This window comes from Schistocerca americana, chromosome 8 (assembly GCF_021461395.2).
Source record: "Schistocerca americana isolate TAMUIC-IGC-003095 chromosome 8, iqSchAmer2.1, whole genome shotgun sequence".
NCBI lineage: Eukaryota > Metazoa > Arthropoda > Insecta > Orthoptera > Acrididae > Schistocerca > Schistocerca americana.
In genome coordinates, this window is record NC_060126.1 from 61,819,564 (window position 1) to 61,839,947 (window position 20,384).

The following is a 20,384-nucleotide window of genomic DNA, read 5'->3' on the forward strand; positions in this document are numbered from 1 at the left end:
ACTGCAAGGAGATGGTCTGAAACTAGAGGACTGCTGTGGACAAAGATATAGTAATGCCACAACCATGTCTGGACACATTACTGGTGCTCGTAAACTTATTATGGATATGAACCCCAAATCAGTGATTATGCCGTGTAATAATCACTCAGTTAACCTTGCTGGAGTACGTGCAGCTACTGCTAGAACAAAGTCGGTGACTTGTTTGGCACTGTGCAAAATGCGTACACATTTTTCTCAGGCTCTATACACAGATGGGATGTTCTTAAACAACGTATTCTAATTAATTTGAAGCGGTCCTGTGACACAGTATGGAGTTCAAAGCACGAATGCTTGCTGAGCACATTGAAAGCGTGATAGAAGCTTTGGAAATCTTCAGCGATGGATCAGCAGAAAACCAAAAACCAAAGAAGACGCAGATAGTCTGCTAGTTTGCATTATGACCTACCCTTTCTTCGCATTCCTCTATTTTTGGAGCCCATTGCTTACAAAAGTGAATGGTGTTCAGATATAACTACAACAAAGAGGACTTGAATGTGATCAGTGGGTTCAAAAGCTGCAGGCACTCACTCCATTTTGTGAGGAAAAGCGTGATTCTCTAGTCACAAAAGCAACTGATAGAGCCATGGAAAATGCAATATATCTGATACTTCAACATACAGACGAATCGTAAGATGAAAGCAAATGTCTGGTGAGAAAAGCATCGACAATGGTTCAAATTTAATTCGGGAAACTCGTTGGGAACAGCTTGATGCGGTAGGTAAGGTAACACTAGAATTTAAAAAAAAAGTACGTTGTAAATGAACGTAGTTCATGAGTTATTTGCCTTCCTGTAAATTCAAATACTATTAGATGCAGAAAAAGTTGAATTCATTGTTTAAAACATACAGCATTTATGTGAAAAATATTCCGAATTGAAAGCCTGAGTTATGATTGCTGAAGTACATCGAACTGGCTCAACACACACAAGAGCGTAGTGGGCTGGAGCACCATCATGCAGAAGCCATACGTTACCTATCGTACAAGAGGCACGTCTTCGTGAAGGGGAGGAAGGGTCACCCGCACGAAGTGCAGACATACCTCACCAGTAAGGCACTATGGAAGCATGACTGGTCTCACGATGCCACAGCAAACAATCTCCACCCACACATTGAGGCTGAACTGGTGTCGGTGTTTCGCTGCCACTTAATCATGGGGATTATTCAAAGCCCACAGGTGGGAATCGTGAAACTTGATCATACTGCCTTTGGTGAAGCATCTGCAAATTGTGTGGGTGACAGAAATTCCAGCTCAGTGGTGGTCTGTGTGATGAACCAGCAACAAAACCATCGTAATTTAGTCTGCAGGTAATAAGGTCTGCACATATTGTAATTGATATGGACAGTGGCAGCTGTCATGGACAATGTTCGACATAGTCATCTGGCTTACCCCATGCTGGGAGGCTGCTTGCCTGGTGTTGACACTGGAGTCACTATCAAACATCATTTATCTCCACCTTCATCTCCTTTGGAGCATATTTCCAGCCAGATATCTGTATAACCTTTCTTACTACTTATCATCTCAAGAACTGCTTCCTGCAGTGTGTACACATTCAGAAAAAGCGCTTTGTGTGTACTGTGTCCAAGAAATATTGCGAGACTCTTCGTGGGTTTGTAGATTGGATCTTGAGGAACAAATCGAGGACAGGAATCCATGTGCTGAAACTTCATCCAACGACGCGACAGAGCATCACAGGTACAGGCGGCAGCGCCTGCTTGTAGGCCACCCCTTCAGCAGCAAATGTGACTTTGTACACTGACAGGCAGTAGGCGGAACGTCTCTGTGTTATGCGACTGATTGCCACGATCACCAATAGAGACGATGGAGCTACCAGCTGCATGGACAAGCCTTGTCTCCTATGAATGTGATAATCTGTTGCCTCAGTGCAAGACAGTTTCGGACATGGGTTGCCATTTGCAGTTTATTTTTTTCCTGTATACCGAAAAACAATGGAGATTACAGAGGTTTCCAGGAGAAAAATAAACTGTTGATGGGATCCTATGTCTGAAACCCTCACCCACTGAGACAACACAACATAACAATCATAGGAGATAAGGTCTGTCTAGCAGTAGCTAGGTGCATCTGCTTCACTGACGATCGTTACAATCAGTTGCGATCACTGAATAACAAACACCATTGTGAGATGGTCCATCAGCATACAAAGTAATGTTTGCTGCCGAAGGGGTGGTGTATTGGCAGACGCTGGCGCATGTGATTTCGAAGCTCTGTAGCTTCGTTGGATGACATTTCCAGACACGGGTTCCTATCCTTCATTTGCTCCTCAAGCCCCTCACAGTTCGCACACAACATTTCTGGGAGTCCCTGTATCCAATGTTTTAATGTGGTGGCTGACGTGTGGAGGACCCATGTTCGATTCCTGGCACTGCCAGAAACTTTTTCCTCGGTGGGAGAACTGGTACAAGGAGCAGTCCCCCTTGTGCAGCTCTGCTGAAGGAAAAAAATGGTTTCTGATGTCATTTGACACTTAGAAAGGAAAAGAGGACACAAACGGTACAGTGAATGCTACATATTGCCTTCGAAATACTATTTAATGCGACTGTATGTATGTATATAGAGAGTTATTCGTAAGTATCTTTTACATTCCAGAAGACAGTTGCTTAAAGCTTCAAAATATACAGAAAACAGAGACACATCACTGGACAAGCATCTCCCCAAGTTGTGACTCACATTATAGGTGGTCATTATGGGACACTGTTCATGACGTGGCAAATATCAATGTGACAGGAAGAGCAGGTGTGTGCAATTCTCTGAGGTCGCTGTTACTGCTACGACAGCAGCCTGCTTTGGAAATCTGTTTACTGGGTTGCCTATCTTCAGGCATGAAGAAATTCGATGCGACAATACAGAGTGCGTTATCAGTATTATCATCATCGTATACATCAATTACAACAAATCCAATACATATTTAAACAAAAAAAATACGTATGTGCAACTATTTATGCTATATAAATATAATGCAGCCCAGGCTGCACACGAATGTTGTAAGACTAAATCCAATGAAGAGCTTCACTGAATACTTCAAAAATGTTCAAATGTGTGTGAAATATTATGGGACTTAACTGCTAAGGTCATCAGTCCATAAGCTTACACACTAATTAACCTAAATTATCCTAAGGACAAAAACACACACCCATGCCTGAGGGAGGACTCGAGTCTCCGCCGGTATCACTGAATACTTCATGTACATTGTTGATGCCAGTGGGGAAAGGTCTATTAGGGTACTCATTTACAATGTGGGTTATTATCTGAATGTCACCACAGTCACATGTACTCTCGGTGCAAGACTCGGCATGTTGTATTTGCTATTAAGCTGTACGAACATTTCTCTCGGACGATGAAAGCCTGGAACTTTAACAACTAGGTTGTAAATAAGTTCGTGGTTCCCTGTTTCTGTCGCCCGCCACTCATGTTTCAAGTCAGCGTCGCTGTTGAACCAAGTGGAGAGCATTTGTGCTCCTTCTTCCTATACTGGTCTTCTTTATTTGAGGTGTTCCGCAGGCAGCAAGAATAAACCTTCGTGAACAGGAACTGACTCATTTTTAGAAACTTGTTGGCGAAGGCTGTAGAAAGGCGCTTTTCGACGAAGACGAGCTGGACAGATATTCGATAGTATTGGCAGCCAACATGAAGATGTAGGTCTGACTGTATCACTAATTGTTTTCATAGCTGCAATTCTTCACACAAACACTGCGTAGCCAAGCTGTTGGACAACGTTCTGCTGCAGAGCATACCAATGCAAGAGATGCTTCACGGAGAATACACAGTGGATGATTTCTCTACAAATTGTAACACGTCCGTCCTCTAGTGGTGTTGCTATATAACTACTTCACGGTGCGTACTACGAATCGAAACTTAGTGAGATGCTTTTTCTGCTGCTGTTTGTCACTCATCTGTATTTCTTGCGGTTTTTGTGCAGCCACCTTCCGAGGCCCTGCGTAGACTTATGAATAATACTGTACTTTCTAAGGGAAATAAAGACCGATGACCTCGCTGTTTGGTCACTTCCCAAATAACTCCCAACCTCTAAAGGAAATAAAAGGTGTTGTCAAACGTTTGGGGGATTTTTTCGCGTTCTTCCAGTTCTCAGTAATATGGGGAATTCACCATAAGACCATTACAATGAATTTTAATTTGGCTTTTAGTAAACTGTACTATGAGGGCTTTTTTTCTCAGCCTCCGATCGGTCGAGAAATGGAAAACACAGCGAAAATCACAAATGTTTTATTTGCAACGTTTATCTACATCTTCCAGCTATTTTTCTACATAGTCGCCACTTGGACGTAGACGCCTGTCGTAGCGTGCTACCAATTTTCCAATACCCTCATCATCAATGGCAGCCACCTCTGCTTTCCACCAATCCTCTACGCTGTTCTGCAGCTAGTTGGCTGTGTCAAAATGTTGTCGTCATAATCAGCGGTTCGTGTGATCTACGAGATGAAAATTAGAGGCAGCCAAGTCTAGGGCGTACGGTCGGTGATCCGACACTGCTATCGAAAACGCTGCAGTAGCGCCGTTGTTGCGTCTGCAGTGTGCGGCTGAGCGTTGTCACGAAGAAGGAAATGCACGACACGTACGTTATGTGGGCTGCATCAAATCAGGCGGAAGCCCTCAGCATGCACTTCACTCTTGGCCGGTGACTCTACTGTTCTGAGCATCATTACTTGCTCACTGCGTGCCCAGAACTGAATAGTGTGATGTGACGTGGTCGATGGGCATACTATAGGCACTGTGCAACACATCTGCACAGATCATCAGAGCTTCATTTGATTTCCACTGTGGTTTTAATGTCGCGACCAATGAAGGATTGAAAAAAAAAGGTGTTGTAACATTGCTAGTCACTTAGTGGCGTCTACTATTTTCCAACTTTGTTAGGAAGGACGGTCACTCATAACAACCTCACTTTCACAGCGAATGGGACTCGAAATACACTCAGTTTTGGCACTGACGTGTAAACAAAAACTACCACTCGTGAAACGAGAGTATCAGTTGAGAAATACTATCCCAGTATTTGTCTTAATCGATTTAACTACTACATGGAAAGCATAAATTAGGATATCCAGACTCGGATTTGAACCCCTGTCCTCCTGAGTAAGAGCCCAGCGTATGAGCCACTATCTTAGCCACTTCGTTTGGAGTTTTCAAGTCGGATACTTCACCACCTCCTAATTCCTCACTCAGTTAGGTTCATAGGACTTTTCATTAATTTTTCGGAGGTCCTCTCCTTCGTGAAGAAATCTCGAGAACGTTACTTTAGTACTTTTGTACTTAGTTAATGAAAGAATTTATAATCCTTTAGTATGGGGTATTGCCTCACGCAATATTATTCTTACGCTCGAAAAACGGAGTTCACAAGTAAACACATTGGGAAATGATTGAGACTTATAACCTCTTAATAGTAACATCTGCTGCATTTTAGACTACCCAAGTGACACAACATTTTTATTACACGTTTTTGCATAATGATGACGATGTTGTGTTCTTTCCTGGAGCATCACTGCGAGTTCAGCGTTCTCCGCTTATCACGATGTCCCGCCATCCTTTTCGCAGCTGTGTGTGATGGATTTATCTCGGTGTTGTGAGTCAGCTGGTATCTTCTGCTTCCTCTTGTCCTCTACGCAGTGAAAATTCCCTGTACTGCATCCTTCGTTATGCAGTCTCTTCTCAACTAATGTTTTAACCAATTTCTTTTCTTCCTCTTAATAGTTTCCAGTATTGTCATTTCTTCTTCACGCTTTGTGACACAGCCTCATTACCTATATTATCCTGTACACCTTCCATTCTTCTCCAGATTCACATCTCAAAAGCCTGTATGCATTTCTCATCTCTCACCCGCAATGTCCATCTTTCGAGACCATACGGAGCAATACTTCCAACAGAATACTGTACTGATCTTTTCTATAATTGTTTATTTAATGGGCCACAGAAAATACTCATCCTTCTATAAAGCATTTTTTTTGCGACAGCTACCCTTGTTTTCGACTTCAGTACTTGTCATGTTACTGGCTATTTTGCATTCTAGGTACCTCAAGTTATCAACTTGCTGAATTTACTCATCATAAATTTTCCTACCCTTATCCGTTGATTGCTTTGTAAAAACCATTGCCTTATTTTTCTTGAAATTTGTCTTTATTCTACATTCTTCACAGGTGGTGGTCATTTTTTAAACGTATCGTTAACTACATTTCCGTTTTCACTTACTAATATCACATCAGGAAATCTTACACATTTGATTGTCCTTCCCCTCGTATTGTCACACAACTCTTTTGTTGGAAGCAATTTTTAACCAAATCACGTAAATAGATTTTAAACAGAGTAGACGAGAGAACACAGCCTTCTCTTTCCGTCTTCCAGTTTTAATTCCTGCTGTCATCTCATCTGCTGTTGTGACCTTTATTCTTTCAATCAAATATAATAGTAAAAAATCTTTTCCTTGGAACAAAAAACATGAAACATTACGAGACAGACCAGAAATACTGTATGCAGTGGAAACACAAAGACTGATTAAGAGGGGAAATCTTGAAAAATTAGAAAAAATTGAAATTCTAAGACCAAAAAGCAGCAGTCAGTCAAAGTGAAGATTAAGATCAAATACGTACAGAACTAAATCTGAAGTTAAAAAGTTAACAAATACAACGTCGCTTGTTTGCGTAAGTCCAAAACTCGAGAACCCTCTTCTCGCCAGGTGCAAAAAGATATCGAACTGCAAGGCCACAGAACCAGTTCACAGAGTGAGTCTTCGTCTGTGGGTAGTACACGTCATCTGGGAATAACATCATGTGCGGTGTAATTCGCAGTCATCCGGAGACAGGAGTCATATATAAAGTGTCTGTTCTTTCGGACAGCTCCAAAAGAACACACATCACATACATGATTAAGAGAGGTTGGCCAACGAGCCCTTCAGTGTAGATTCACATCACGCTCGAACTATTACGGAAATCGGCGAAACGCTGAGAGTACTGAGAATAATGGGCAGGGGCACTACGTCAGTAGCCTCCGGATGGCTTCGAACTACACGTGTACTACCCACAGACGAAGACTCACTCTGTGAATTGGTTCAGTGGCCTTGCAGTTCGATATCTTTTTGCACCTGGCGAGAAGAGTGCTCTCGAGTTTTGGACTTACACGAACGAACGACATGGAGCCATTGTCTGTAATCCAAAATACAGACGACACTTTTCCGAGTTCCTTTGGAGTGCTTTCCATGGCCCGCCACGTTGTTGGAATGTCCCTGCAATGAGAAGCTGATCTGACCTGACGCAGTATTTTTGAGGCTATGATCCCCCAACGGTATTCCTCTTTATTTTCGCGAAGATGTGCATCGATTTCTCCACGGCTAAGAGCGGATTCACGGACTTCACTGCATGGCAAAAAAAAAAGTCTTCTACATCCATTTGATTACCATCTTGTTTTCTTTTCCTTTACTCCCTTCTCATATTAGGTGGAACTATCGGAATAGGCGTAGTTAGCGCACAACGCCCGTAGTGGCATAAATATTTTTTTAAGGGTCAGAGTGGTGGTTGGAAATAGACCTTCTTTGTGCAGGTTACTTTATAATCAGGAAGAGAGAGAGAGAGAGAGATAGCTTAGTGGTAGGAGGCTCTGCCTGCTGAGCAGGATACCTGGATTCGAATCCCGGTCCAGCTCAAATTTTCAACTTTTCCCCCTTGATGTAAATAAATGTCCACTAGCAGCTAAACGCGATTAATTCCATCGTATCTTAAAAAGAAAGCTCTTATGCTCTGCGTTTCTCTCAAAGTTTCGCAGAAGATAAGAGCGTGAATGTATGGAAGTAAAACGTGGGACATGGTTCGAAGTGCAAGAACTGAACTTATTCGTAAGGAATTTTACGTGCAATCTTCGTTTAGACGTTGGGAGCGTCTCAGAAGCTTGTACAGCGAGCTGATACGTGCTGTGGCGTGATAACTTATCGTGAACACAGAAGGAAAGTCCTCTTCGGTCCGCAAACACGGCGTTAGGCAAGGCCCAATAGGGCGGTCAAACAGTCCACAGTGTGCGCAACACCGCTTTGTGATTCACTCGATGGATGCACGGCCTCTCCAGAGACGAGCAGCAGATTCCTCGATCTTTCACGCCCCTTCATATTCTTATTATCTGCGCCCGGGCTTGTCGTAGCAGGTCGGATAAATCACAGAGAATTTTTCTGTACTAACTGTGTAGCGATTTCAAAGTTTACCATTTGGTTGGAGCTATTCAGTCCATCCTCGAAAATAGGACAAAGGAAAAAAAAAGTAGGTGCAACAGTGGCGGACTTAGGCCGTCGGAGGCTTGGGGCTGCAAAATTACACTGACGGAAAGAAATCGCAACACCAAAAGAGAATTAATGTACAGTAACGAAATTTCAGGAAAACATTTGTCTAGGTAACATATTCAGGGGATTAACATTGCAAGATCACAGATTAATGTAAGCAAGAGACAAGCCATTGAAAATGTGAAATTCTGGTACCTTAATAACCTGTGTAACCACCAGAATGTTAAATGCCAGCATGCAGACGTGCGTGCAATGTATTGTACAGACGCCGGGTGTCAATTTGTGGGGTGGTGCTCCGTGGCTGTTGCATTCTGTCGGTCAATACAGGCACGGTTAATGCTGGTTGCGGAAGAGCTGGGCTTATTGTCCGAAGGCGTCCCATATGTGCTCAATTGGAGACATATCTGGTGATCGAGTAGCATGTCGCCTCTTTGCAGGGCAGGTTGATCTGCAACAGCGGTATGTGGGCGAACGTTATTCTGTTGGAAAACATCCCCTGGAATGCTGTTCATGAATGGCAGCACAGCAGGCTCAATCCCCAGATCGGCGAACAGATTTGCAGTCAGGATGGGTAGGATAACTAAGAGGCTATCCCTGTCGTCATAGGAAATCGCACGCCACACCGTGACTCCAGGTGTAAGTCGAGTGTGTCTAGCAGACAGATGGGTCGGTTGCAGGCCCACAAGTGGCCTCTTCCTCACGAACACACGCCCATCACTGGCGCCGAGCCACACCTAGTTTTCATCGGAAAACATAACAAACTGCCATCCAATGAGCTCTCGCTTGACACGACTGCAAATGACCGTGGTCTAAGGTCTCTGGAATGCACGCAATAGGGCGCCTGCCTCGGAGGTTTCCCAGAAGTAACCGATTTGTAACAGTTCGATGTGTCACTATAGTGCCAACTGCTGCTCCAGTTGCTGCTGCAGATGCAGCAGGACGCGCTAGAGCGATACGCCAACACGATGATCTTCCCTCTCGGTAGCGCCACATGGCCGTCCGGAGCCCGGTCTCCTTGCGACCGTACATTCCTAGTGACCACCGTTGCCAGAAATCGCGTACAGTGACTACATTCCTGCCAAGTTCTCTGCAGTACCTCAGAAGGAACACCAAACTTCTCCTAGCCCCACCATACGATCTCGTTCAAAGTGAGGTGTTGATAATGGCGTGTTTGCCGCTTTAAACGCATTCTTGGCTAGCATCAACTCACCACGGCCAGTCTCAAAGATAAAATGGTTCAAATGGCTCTGGGCACTATGGGACTTAACATCTGAGGTCATCAGTCCCCTAGAACGTAGAATTGCTTAAACCTAAATGACCTAAGGACACTATACACATCCATGACCGAGACTGGATTCGAACCTGCGACCGCAACGGTCGCGCGGTTCCACACTGAAGCGCCTAGAACCGCTCAGCCATACCGGCCGGCAGTCTCAAAGATAAATAATGCTACTAGCGCCGCTCTTATGCTATTGGCGCCAAATGAATAGCCATAATGTTTGAGATGTGGAAACAAGCTTATAAACTTTCCCTTACATCGCACAATTCCGTGTTAGTGTCGTGAATTTTTTTTCCGTCAGTTTATGTGACGTCCCCGCACTGCTTTAAATTGATGTACACTACTGGCCATTAAAATTGCTACACCACGAAGATGGCGTGCTACAGATGCGAAGTTTAACCGACAGGAAGAAGATGCTGTGATACGCAAATGATTAGCTTTTTAGAGTATTCACGCAAGGTTGGCGCCGGTGGCGACACCTACAACGTGCTGACATGAGGAAACCGATTTCTCATACACAAACAGCTGTTGACCGGCGTTGCCTGGTGAAACGTTCTTGTGATGCCTCGTGTAAGGAGGAGAAATGCGTACCATCACGTTTCCGACTTTGATAAAGGTCGGATTGTAGCCTATCGCGATTGCGGTTTATCGTATCGCGACATTGCTGCTCGCGCTGGTCGAGATCCAATGACTGTTTGCAGAATATGGAATCGGTGGGTTCAGGAGTGTAATTCGGAACGCCGTGCTGGATTCCAACGGCCTCGTATCACTAGCAGTCGAGATGACAGGCATTTTATCCGCATGGCTGTAATGGATCGTGTAGAATACGAATCGTGTAGAATACGAATCAGTATTTAGCACAGCAATCATCAAGGAGAGAGGAAAGAAATGATAAAGGGTAGAATAAGGATATGTATGGAAACAAAGCACCTAACCTTAGTGCCAAATACGAGTAGTTATCATTATAGTACACGTTTTCGAGCCTTCATTTCGCTGAAATTTGTTTCAGTTGAAAGTTTTCATTCAACTGATAATATGAACATATTGGTTAGTAGTAGAGCGAACCTTATTGTTTATTAGTGTCAGTGTAAAAGAAACTTATATCGTATGATGCGACTGAGGCGCAAATGGTCACGAAGTATTGGATTATAAAAGATGTATGCACTACCGATTCAGTCAACCCGCCACAGAACGAAGGGGGGGGGGGGGGGGTGCACCCCTAGCCACTGACTATAAATAATGGGCGTGCTGGAAAGTAATGCCTCCGAACGTTTTATGTGAAAAATCTTAAAGCTTTTTGAGTAAAAGAAACGTTATTAACATTCTACAGTTTTGCAACCCTCTGCTGCTAGAGGGCTCTGAATCGTAGCACGTAACATTGTGATGTGTAACGTAACCACGAGAAACACTGTGCTCTAATCGAGTTTCGAATCTGATTTCTTCGCCCACACACGGGGCACCCTCTCCACCTACGTGACAATGTCAGACCATACGGGAGCGTTGCAACATTTGCAACACTCCGACGTCTTGCGTTCACTGTCATTCATGATCGTCCCTACAGTTCCGACTTGATTCCATCCGATTTTCAACTGTTTCCAGAAGTCAAAGAACACCTTCGAGGACTTCACTTTGATGAAAATGAAATAGTACAAGCAGAGATGCGGTTGAGGCTCCGTCAATAAAGTCAAACATTCTACAGTGACGACGGTATCAAAGAACTGGTCTCTCGTTTGGAGAAATGTGTTCGTCGCCATGGTGTCCATGTTGAGAAATAAGTATGTAGACAAGAAGAATAAATATTTCGAATATTAATATTTGTTTTATTTTTAAAAGTTTTAGAAGTTTTCCCATAAAAAATTCGCAGGCATTATTTTTCAGCACGCCCTCGTAGATAAAGATTTATGCTATAAAACGTTTTTCTACTGTTAATTCTGGATTATAAAGTCTACATGATTCTAGTGTTGCTCTTGATGTCTACAGTTGGTCACAACCGTTGCTTAAATGTAGATAACTCTGTTATAGTCGACGTAGCTGGACTTCCATATTCACAAAGTAAAGTACAGGGTGATTCAAAAAGAATACCACAACTTTAGGAATTTAAAACTCTGCAACGACAAAAGGTAGAGCTAAGCACTATCTGTCGGCGAATTAAGGGAGCTATAAAGTTTCATTTAGTTGTACATTTGTTCGCTTGAGGCGCTGTTGACTAGGCGTCAGCTTCAGTTGATGCTAAGATGGCGACCGCTCAACAGAAAGCTTTTTGTGTTATTGAGTACGGCAGAAGTGAATCGACGACAGTTGTTCAGCGTGCATTTCTAACGAAGTATGGTGTTAAACCTCCTGATAGGAGGTGTATTAAACGTTGGTATAAACAGTTTACAGAGAATGGGTGTTTGTGCAAAGGGAAAAGTTCTGGACGGCCGAGAACGAGTGATGAAAATGTAGCACGCATCCAGCAAGCATTTGTTCGCAGCCCAGGAAAATCGACTCGCAGAGCTAGCAGAGAGCTGCAAATTCCACAATCAACTGTACGGAGAGTCCTACGAAAAAGGTTAGTTATGAAACCTGAACGTCGACTACCCGAGGCGATGGATCGGCCACCAGGCAGCCCGTGACAGAGCACTTCATCACTGGCCTCCAAGAAGCCCTGATCTTACCCACAGCGATTTTTTCTTATGGGGGTATGTTAAGGATATGGTGTTTCGGCCACCTCTCCCAGCCACCATTGATGATTTGAAACGAGAAATAACAGCAGCTATCCAAACTGTTACGCCTGATATGCTACAGAGAGTGTGGAACGAGTTGGAGTATCGGGTTGATATTGCTCAAGTGTCTGGAGGGGGCCATATTGAACATCTCTGAACTTGTTTTTGAGTGAAAAAAAAAACCTTTTTAAACACTCTTTGTAATGATGTATAACAGAAGGTTATATTATGTTTCTTTCATTAAATACACATTTTTAAAGTTGTGGTATTCTTTTTGAATCACCCTGTATATAATAATTATATATAAACTTAAACAATTTTTAGAGTGTAACACTGTAGTTAAAACATTAATAAATCACTGGTAAGCTCTTCCATGCACTTACGCGCGTATTTTTAAACTGTACTTACAATACACCTATGGAGATGACATAGGTATCAAAAAAATTTCATTTAGAATTACTGCGTCTAGCAGAGAAATGGTTATCACTATACAGTTTTTAAGTCTGATGCATCGTTTTACGAAAATTCTTAAAATTCTGAACACACCCATGCACAACTGCGATGCAGGTAAATACGTGCCTATGTTCATATTTTGCGTACGTATGGGACTCTGAATTCCTTAGACTATCTCTTATTTAGAGAAGATTTTTTGACCTTGTTTGGAATTTGATTAAAAATGGTCTGGTCCTATAGGACCTGCAAATCTCCAGCCCCTCCAGGTTTGCCCGGGTGGGTATTCCCTCCAATGCTACCCCCTTTCCCTTTATTCCGCCACTGAGGAGGAAAAGTCAAGGTAATGGTCTGCGTCAGCGAGTGTACAGAAATGACTAACCATTTCTCAGTAACATGAAGCACTCCCTCTACGCGGATGATCTTTCTCTCGCTGCACGGGATAAGCATTTTGAACTTGTTGTAGATCTGGGGCCCTGTCTACCTTGTCAAAGTATTACAAACAGAATGCTTTGAGACCAGATCCTTTAAAAAGTACATGTTTTTAACTTAAGATGTAAAATTCTAAGACAAAACTCAAAATATATTGTGAGGTTGTGGAGCCTCGAATGAGATTTTGACTTTCCTCTTTCCTCCTGTAGCGAGGAAAACCGTATGAACCATGAAAGCTATGTGGCTTGCCTCCTTCCGTTTATATGCTAAATTCATCTGCCTCTTCTGACGACTGGCAACACGCAGAACACTTTAGTTTCCTCATACTTAAGGTCTCATGACGTTACTTAAGGCTGAGGAATGTATTTTATGTCGGCCGAAGCTTGTAGCTTCCATTCGAAGAATGCGTGAGAACCGCTCAGCTCGCGCAGAACTCTCTAGTGCGACAGGGGAGACCACGCGGCATTCAGAGGCTTTGTTCTGGCTTGCACGTGTCCAGGTCACCTGAGGGGACTCACCAAACCCCCCTGTCAGTCAAGCTAAGACGGGGTTCGCCGTATTCGTCACTGTTCGGCTCAATTTCTGGCTGCCACCTAATAAATTATAGTGAGGAATCACAAGTCTTGGAATGTCTGGGCCTATGCAGTAGGAGGAGGCGCCTAGCGGAGTTCCCGCGACACTGGCGAGCCTCTGGAAATTGAAAAGTGCATCAACAACGCTCTGATTCGCCTACTGCTGTCAGACGAGAAGTTTTAGAGCAAACTGGTGAGGAAGGTGCGCCTTGACTGACCCACGTCTGCAGACATTCTGTGGCGGAAATTTATTAAACGTGACAGTTTTCACGCTATTGGCGGAAACCAGTAACATTCTTCCTGACTGGCGACTGCGCCCGGAAGGGCTAAAAAACAGAGTCGGGAGCAGGCACACGTGAAAACGGACACTCTCGGTTTGGATGCGAAAGGAGAAAGGTCGCTGGTTCTAGACGCGAAGTCAGACGGTGGATGGGACTTCACTGCGTCCCAGTCCTGATTAGCGAGATTCTTGTTCTTCATAAGCGATCACACACGGTCGACTTACCGCCACAGAAGATTGGTCAGCGCGTGCATCAGCACCGGCGATAGGTGGCCGTTGATGTTTGCAAAGAAGACGCGCCGTTGCCACAGTGGCGTCAGTCCTGGTCCCAGTGATGGTATCGTTTTCATTTAGTATTCAATCAACTACTGAAGTAACTAAAACATTTAATCTCGTGCATTCGTATTAGTGATTGAATGTGCATCTTCATACCTTGATTGCAATCACTCTTCCTGATACTCGTGTCACTGAGTCTTATGATGTGTCATTGTTTTTAATATAACAAAAAGGCAGTTTAATTTTATTTGTATTTCAAATGGTTCAAATGCCTCTGAGCACTATGGGACTCAATAGTGGAGGTCATGAGTCCCCTAGAACTTAGAACTACCTAAACCTAACTAACCTAAGGACATCACACACATCCATGCCCGAGGCAGGATTCGAACCTGCGACCGTAGCAGTTGCGCGGTTCGGACTGAAGCGCCTAGAACCGCTCGGCCACCGCGGCCGGCATTTGTATTTCATTTGAAGTAACTTCTAGTATCCTTCAATTCATTATTATTATTATTCTTTCCTTTTTCAGACGTTATGCCTGGTTAAAAATGGAAAGTGACGCGGACCTTGATCGAGCGTGACTTCCTTTTAACTGTACGGTATATGTTTCATCGCATTTAGGAACTTTCGGGTAATTGAACATGTATCAATAATTACAGATTACTGTAGTTGTATATATAAGTTTGGATGTAGCTGTATTGCGTTGATGTACTGGTGGATATTGCGTGGTATGACTCCTGTAGTTGATAGTATAATTGGTATAATGTCAACTTTATCCTGATGCCACATGTCCTTGACTTCATTAGCCAGTTGGATGTATTTTTCAATTTTTTCTCCTGTTTTCTTCTGTATATTTGTTGTATTGGGTATGGATATTTCGATTATTTGTGTTAATTTCTTCTTTTTATTGGTGAGTATGATGTCAGGTTTGTTATGTGGTGTTGTTTTATCTGTTATAATGGTTCTGTTCCAGTATAATTTGTATTCATCATTCTCCAGTACATTTTGTGGTGCATACTTGTATGTGGGAACGTGTTGTTTTATTAGTTTATGTTGTATGCCAAGTCGTTGATGTATTATTTTTGCTACATTGTCATGTCTTCCGATGTATTCTGTATTTGCTAGTATTGTACATCTACTTGTGATGTGATCTACTGTTTCTATTTGTTGTTTGCAAAGTCTGCATTTATCTGTTGTGGTATTGGGATCTTTAATAATGTGCTTGCTGTAATATCTGGTGTTTATTGTTTGATCCTGTATTGCAATCATGAATCCTTCCGTCTCACTGTATATATTGCCTTTTCTGAGCCATATGTTGGATGCGTTTTGATCGATGTGTGGCTGTGTTAGATGATACCGGTGCTTGCCATGTAGTGTTTTCTTTTTCCAGTTTACTTTCTTCGTATCTGTTGATGTTATGTGATCTAAAGGGTTGTAGAAGTGGTTATGAAATTGCAGTGAGTATTTGTATGAGTGATTGCTTTGTGTACTTTGCTAGTTTCTGCTCGTTCTATAAAGAATTTTCTTAAATTGTCTACCTTTCCATAATGTAGGTTTTTTATGTCGATAAATCCCCTTCCTCCTTCCTTTCTGCTTAATGTGAATCTTTCTGTTGCTGAATGTATGTGATGTATTCTATATTTGTGGCATTGTGATCGTGTATGTGTATTGAGTGTTTCTAGGTCTGTGTTACTCCATTTCACTACTCCAAATGAGTAGGTCAATATTGGTATAGCATAAGTATTTATAGCTTTTGTCTTGTTTCTTGCTGTCAATTCTGTTTTCAGTATTTTTTTTTTAGTCTTTGTCTATATTTTTCTTTTAGTTCTTCTTTAATATTTGTATTATCTATTCCTATTTTTTGTCTGTATCCTAAATAATTATAGGCATCTGTTTTTTCCATCGCTTCTATGCAGTCGCTTTGGTTATCCAATATGTAATCTTCTTGTTTAGTGTGTTTTCCCTTGACAATGCTATTTTTCTTACATTTGTCTGTTCCAAAAGCCATATTTATATCATTGCTGAATACTTCTGTTATCTTTAGTAATTGGTTGAGTTATTGATTTGTTGCTGCCAGTAGTTTTAGATTATCCATGTATAGCAAATGTGTGATTTTGTGTGGGTATGTTCCAGTAATATTGTATCCATAATTTGTATTATTTAGCATGTTGAATAGTGAGTTCAGAGCAAGGCAGAACCAGAAAGGACTTAATGAGTCTCCTTGGTATATTGTTGGTAGGCATTTTATGGGGCGATATTTAGCTGGGTTTGTTGTGTCTGCTTGATCTTTAGGTTTCAGATAAGTTATTCCATGTGTAAGTGTATCAGGGAATGTGTATGGGTCTGCAATGTAACTGTTAAATAATTTAGTTAGATGTGAATGTGTTGAGGTGAATTTCTTTAGCCAGAAATTTGCTATTTTATCTTTTCCAGGGGCTTTCCAATTGTGAGTAGAATTAATTGCTTGGGTGACTTCATGTTGCAAAATTATCACTTCAGGCATCTGTGGTATCATCTTGTATGTGTCTGTTTCTGCTTGTATCCACCATGCATGCCTGTTATGTTGTACCGAGTTTGACCATATGTTGCTCCAGAAGTGTTCCATGTCTGTTATGTTTGGTGGATTGTCTATTTTAATGTGTATGTTATCTATTGTCTGGTAAAATTTCTTTTGGTTTGTGTTGAATGTTTGGTTTTGTTTCCTTCTATTTTCACTTTTTTTGTATCTTCTAAGACGTTTGGCCAATGCTTGTAATTTCTGCTTCTTTTCATCTAATTGCTCTATCGCTTCTTGTTGTGAGATTTTACCTAACCTTTTTCGTTTTTTTTTCTGTCATTTAATTTCTTATAAATTGTGTTAGCTGTCCGATGTCTTATCTCAGTTTTTCTATTCTGATATGTAGCCTGTGTTGCCATGCTGGTTTTGTGGGTTTCTTCTGTGTGTTGGTTGGTTCTGATCTCTGCCTAGTGTGTATATTTAGTGTAGTGAGTGCGCCTATATAAACCAGTAACTCTTCCATAGTTGTATTTTCATTTATTTTTTTGTGTATGATTGTGTTGATAGTTGTTATTGTTGTTTCGACTTGTGGCTTATTTGGTGGTCTACGCAAGAATGGTCTAATGTCTGTATTTGTGTCTTTGTATTCTATATATGTCAGCTGAAATTTTTCTTCTATATCTAACACGTGTGTCACTTCGTGTTCTATTTGTGCTTGTTCTGGTGGCTGTCTTAAGATTTCGTTTTCCTCTGATTGTTTAATTGATGCGTGTTGTTCTTTGTTTGTTTGCTCTGGGATGTTTGAGTCCATTACTGTATTTTCTTCTTCTTCTGATTGCACATTATTTTGTTCTAGTATTTGTTGTACTTGTTGTTTGATGTTTTCTAATTCTGACTGGGGTATCTTGTTATTTTTGATTATTACACGGATCTGATCAGCTAGTCGTTGTTCTGTTAAAAATTTTAATTCTGGTTATCTGGTAATAAATGTTGTGTATACTTGTGATCTGTATCCAGTTGTGTTGGTCGCTAAGGGGAGTGTGACGAAGTCTGGGCAGTTTCATCATTCTCTAAGATTCCACATCGACACACCGCGTGGTTTTGCAACCACATACACAGACGTATACGGAAAGTGGCACGCCATCGACACTTTCATCGATCGCTTAATTAAAGTGTTACGATACGCGAGTTTGTTTTCAGCACAGAGAAACGCGATTCCCGCTGGTGAAGAATGGTTTGAGTACATAATGGCTATCGGATGTATCTAACGGTACTGGCACTTTTCAGACAGGGACTGAACACTGCATACGTGTGCCACTTGTCGTGATTTTTCGTTCAGTGCGAAACTGTCGGATCACAGCAGCATCATACCTACAGACGGCACAGACAGTGCGCTGCGGCGCAATAACTGCAGAAGGAGCGCTGACAGTGTGGACTCTGGACAACTTTGTACAAAGAAAAACATGTAGGCTACGGGTCCTTCAAGAAGGACTACACCACGAGAAGAATGCAGGATTGTTGGATTTTATCTAAGGAATATACGGATGGCAACAGCTGAAATCCGGCCAGAGCTTACAGGCAATTACCACGAACCGACGGGAACAGATTACTGGAAGCTGGGTTTATATCAGAACACTGTTAATGTTCACGTACATGTTGTGTTGACGACATCTGACGTGTTTATGTAGTAATTTTTGTAAAAGTTTAATTCGAATGAGAAATGCCCAGATATTTTATTTTTCTGCAACTAAGTATGCGAGACAAGTCATTTATGTACAGTCTGAGCTGTTCTTGCAGAAGGAAGAAGGAAGCTGTTAGACCTGAGGGAGACCAAGCTTCTGCTCTTGTGGATTCCCTTTGGTGAACACCTCTTATGCAAGCGAAAATGCGATGTAGGCAGACCCCGTTGGACAGCTAGGGATAACAGGTGGCATTGCCGCGTTCCGTTTTGGGGAACAAATTTTATGTGGAAAAAACTTTCGTCGCAGACAAACTGAGCAGTTAGGAGCGGCCGAACAGCAGTGACGGTGACAGATGGTGCTTTGGTGTGCTCTGCAGGAAATTACTATTGTCTGCTGAGATAGGAACACATTGGCTCGCTGCAATTAACGTGCAACTACTCACGGAGGTCCATTATGGGCTGTACTTATCGTATGGCAGCGAAATTTGGTAGACGTGCTAAAGCGTCGATACAGAACAGATTTACGCTGGAATAGACTAGTTCCAGTCGTGTCCGCCAGGTGCAGATCTAGCGCTGTACACTACGTGAGCGTATGACATCCACATTGTCGCTTGACGATCCATAGCGTCAGTGATCGCTATGGCTATCGAGAAGAGGCCGTGCCTCGTCAGCGAACCTGTTTCGTGTGAACAGCAGCAAATACATTACTGCACTGCGAGAGTATCGGCGACTGAAAAGTTTGAGGAGAGGTGCCACGTCATTAAACGGTTTAAATGCCATGATAGTGAAATTCGAAAACACGGGTGAGCTAGGTCTGGCAGTTGGAAGAGCAAGGCGTCCTACCTTGGTGGAAGTTACTGACGAGGTAGCTCCTGCTGTAACTGACCATGCAGCAGGTGCCCCGGGCTGTGTCATGAGAATTATCTATCTCCTGGTCAACAACGGTATGGAAAGTTTTGTGATCTATTTTACTCTGATACCTGTACAAGATCCGTGCGGCGCAGCAGCTGAAACCTCACGGCCTGCAGCAACGTTCTGAATCTTCTCTTCGGTTTCTGGGGCGGATCAAAGTTGATGACATGCGGCTCGCTAATTTCTATTGAGTGACGAGGCACACTTTAGACTGCAGAGTGCAGCGAATACACACAACTGCCGAATTTGGGATACTGTTAAAGCGCGTGTTGTGTATGATCACAGCTTGCGACCGCGTGGTGAGGATTCACAAGCATCTTTACTCTCGGACCGTTCTTCTTTGAAGAGAATGCGCTTAAGAGGGCCTATCAGATGTACCGTGACGTCTGCACGTTATCGAGACCCTTTTTTTCTTTTCTTTTTCTTTTCTTTTTTTGTTGACTGGTCTGATGCGGCCCGCCACGAATTCCTCTCCTGCGCCAACCTCTTCATCTCAGAGTAGCACTTGCAACCTACGTCCTCAATTATCTGCTGGATGCTGGATGTATTTCAATGTCTGTCTTCCTCTACAGTTTTTGCCCTCTTCAGCTCCCTCTAGTACCATGGAAGTCAATCCCTAATGTCTTAACAAATGTCCTATCATCCTGTCCCTTCTCCTTATCACTGTTTTCTACATATTCCTCTCCTCTCCGATTCTGCTTAGAACCTCTTCAGTCCTTATCTCCTTGTACACCGTGCAATTCTTGCTTTGGAAGACCACAGCTGTGTGCCACCCCTGTTTTAATGCAAGATGGAGCAACATCTCATGTAGCTCACCCAGGGTGCTTAATGCAACCCCCAACGAACGTTTTACCCCACAGCAAGAGCTCCTGATCTGAATCAAGGCGACTTTTGACTCTGGGGACATCTAAAAGAACACGTTTGCCAGGAACACGTCCCGTCTCTGCCTGATCTGAAGGCAAATATACAGGAACACG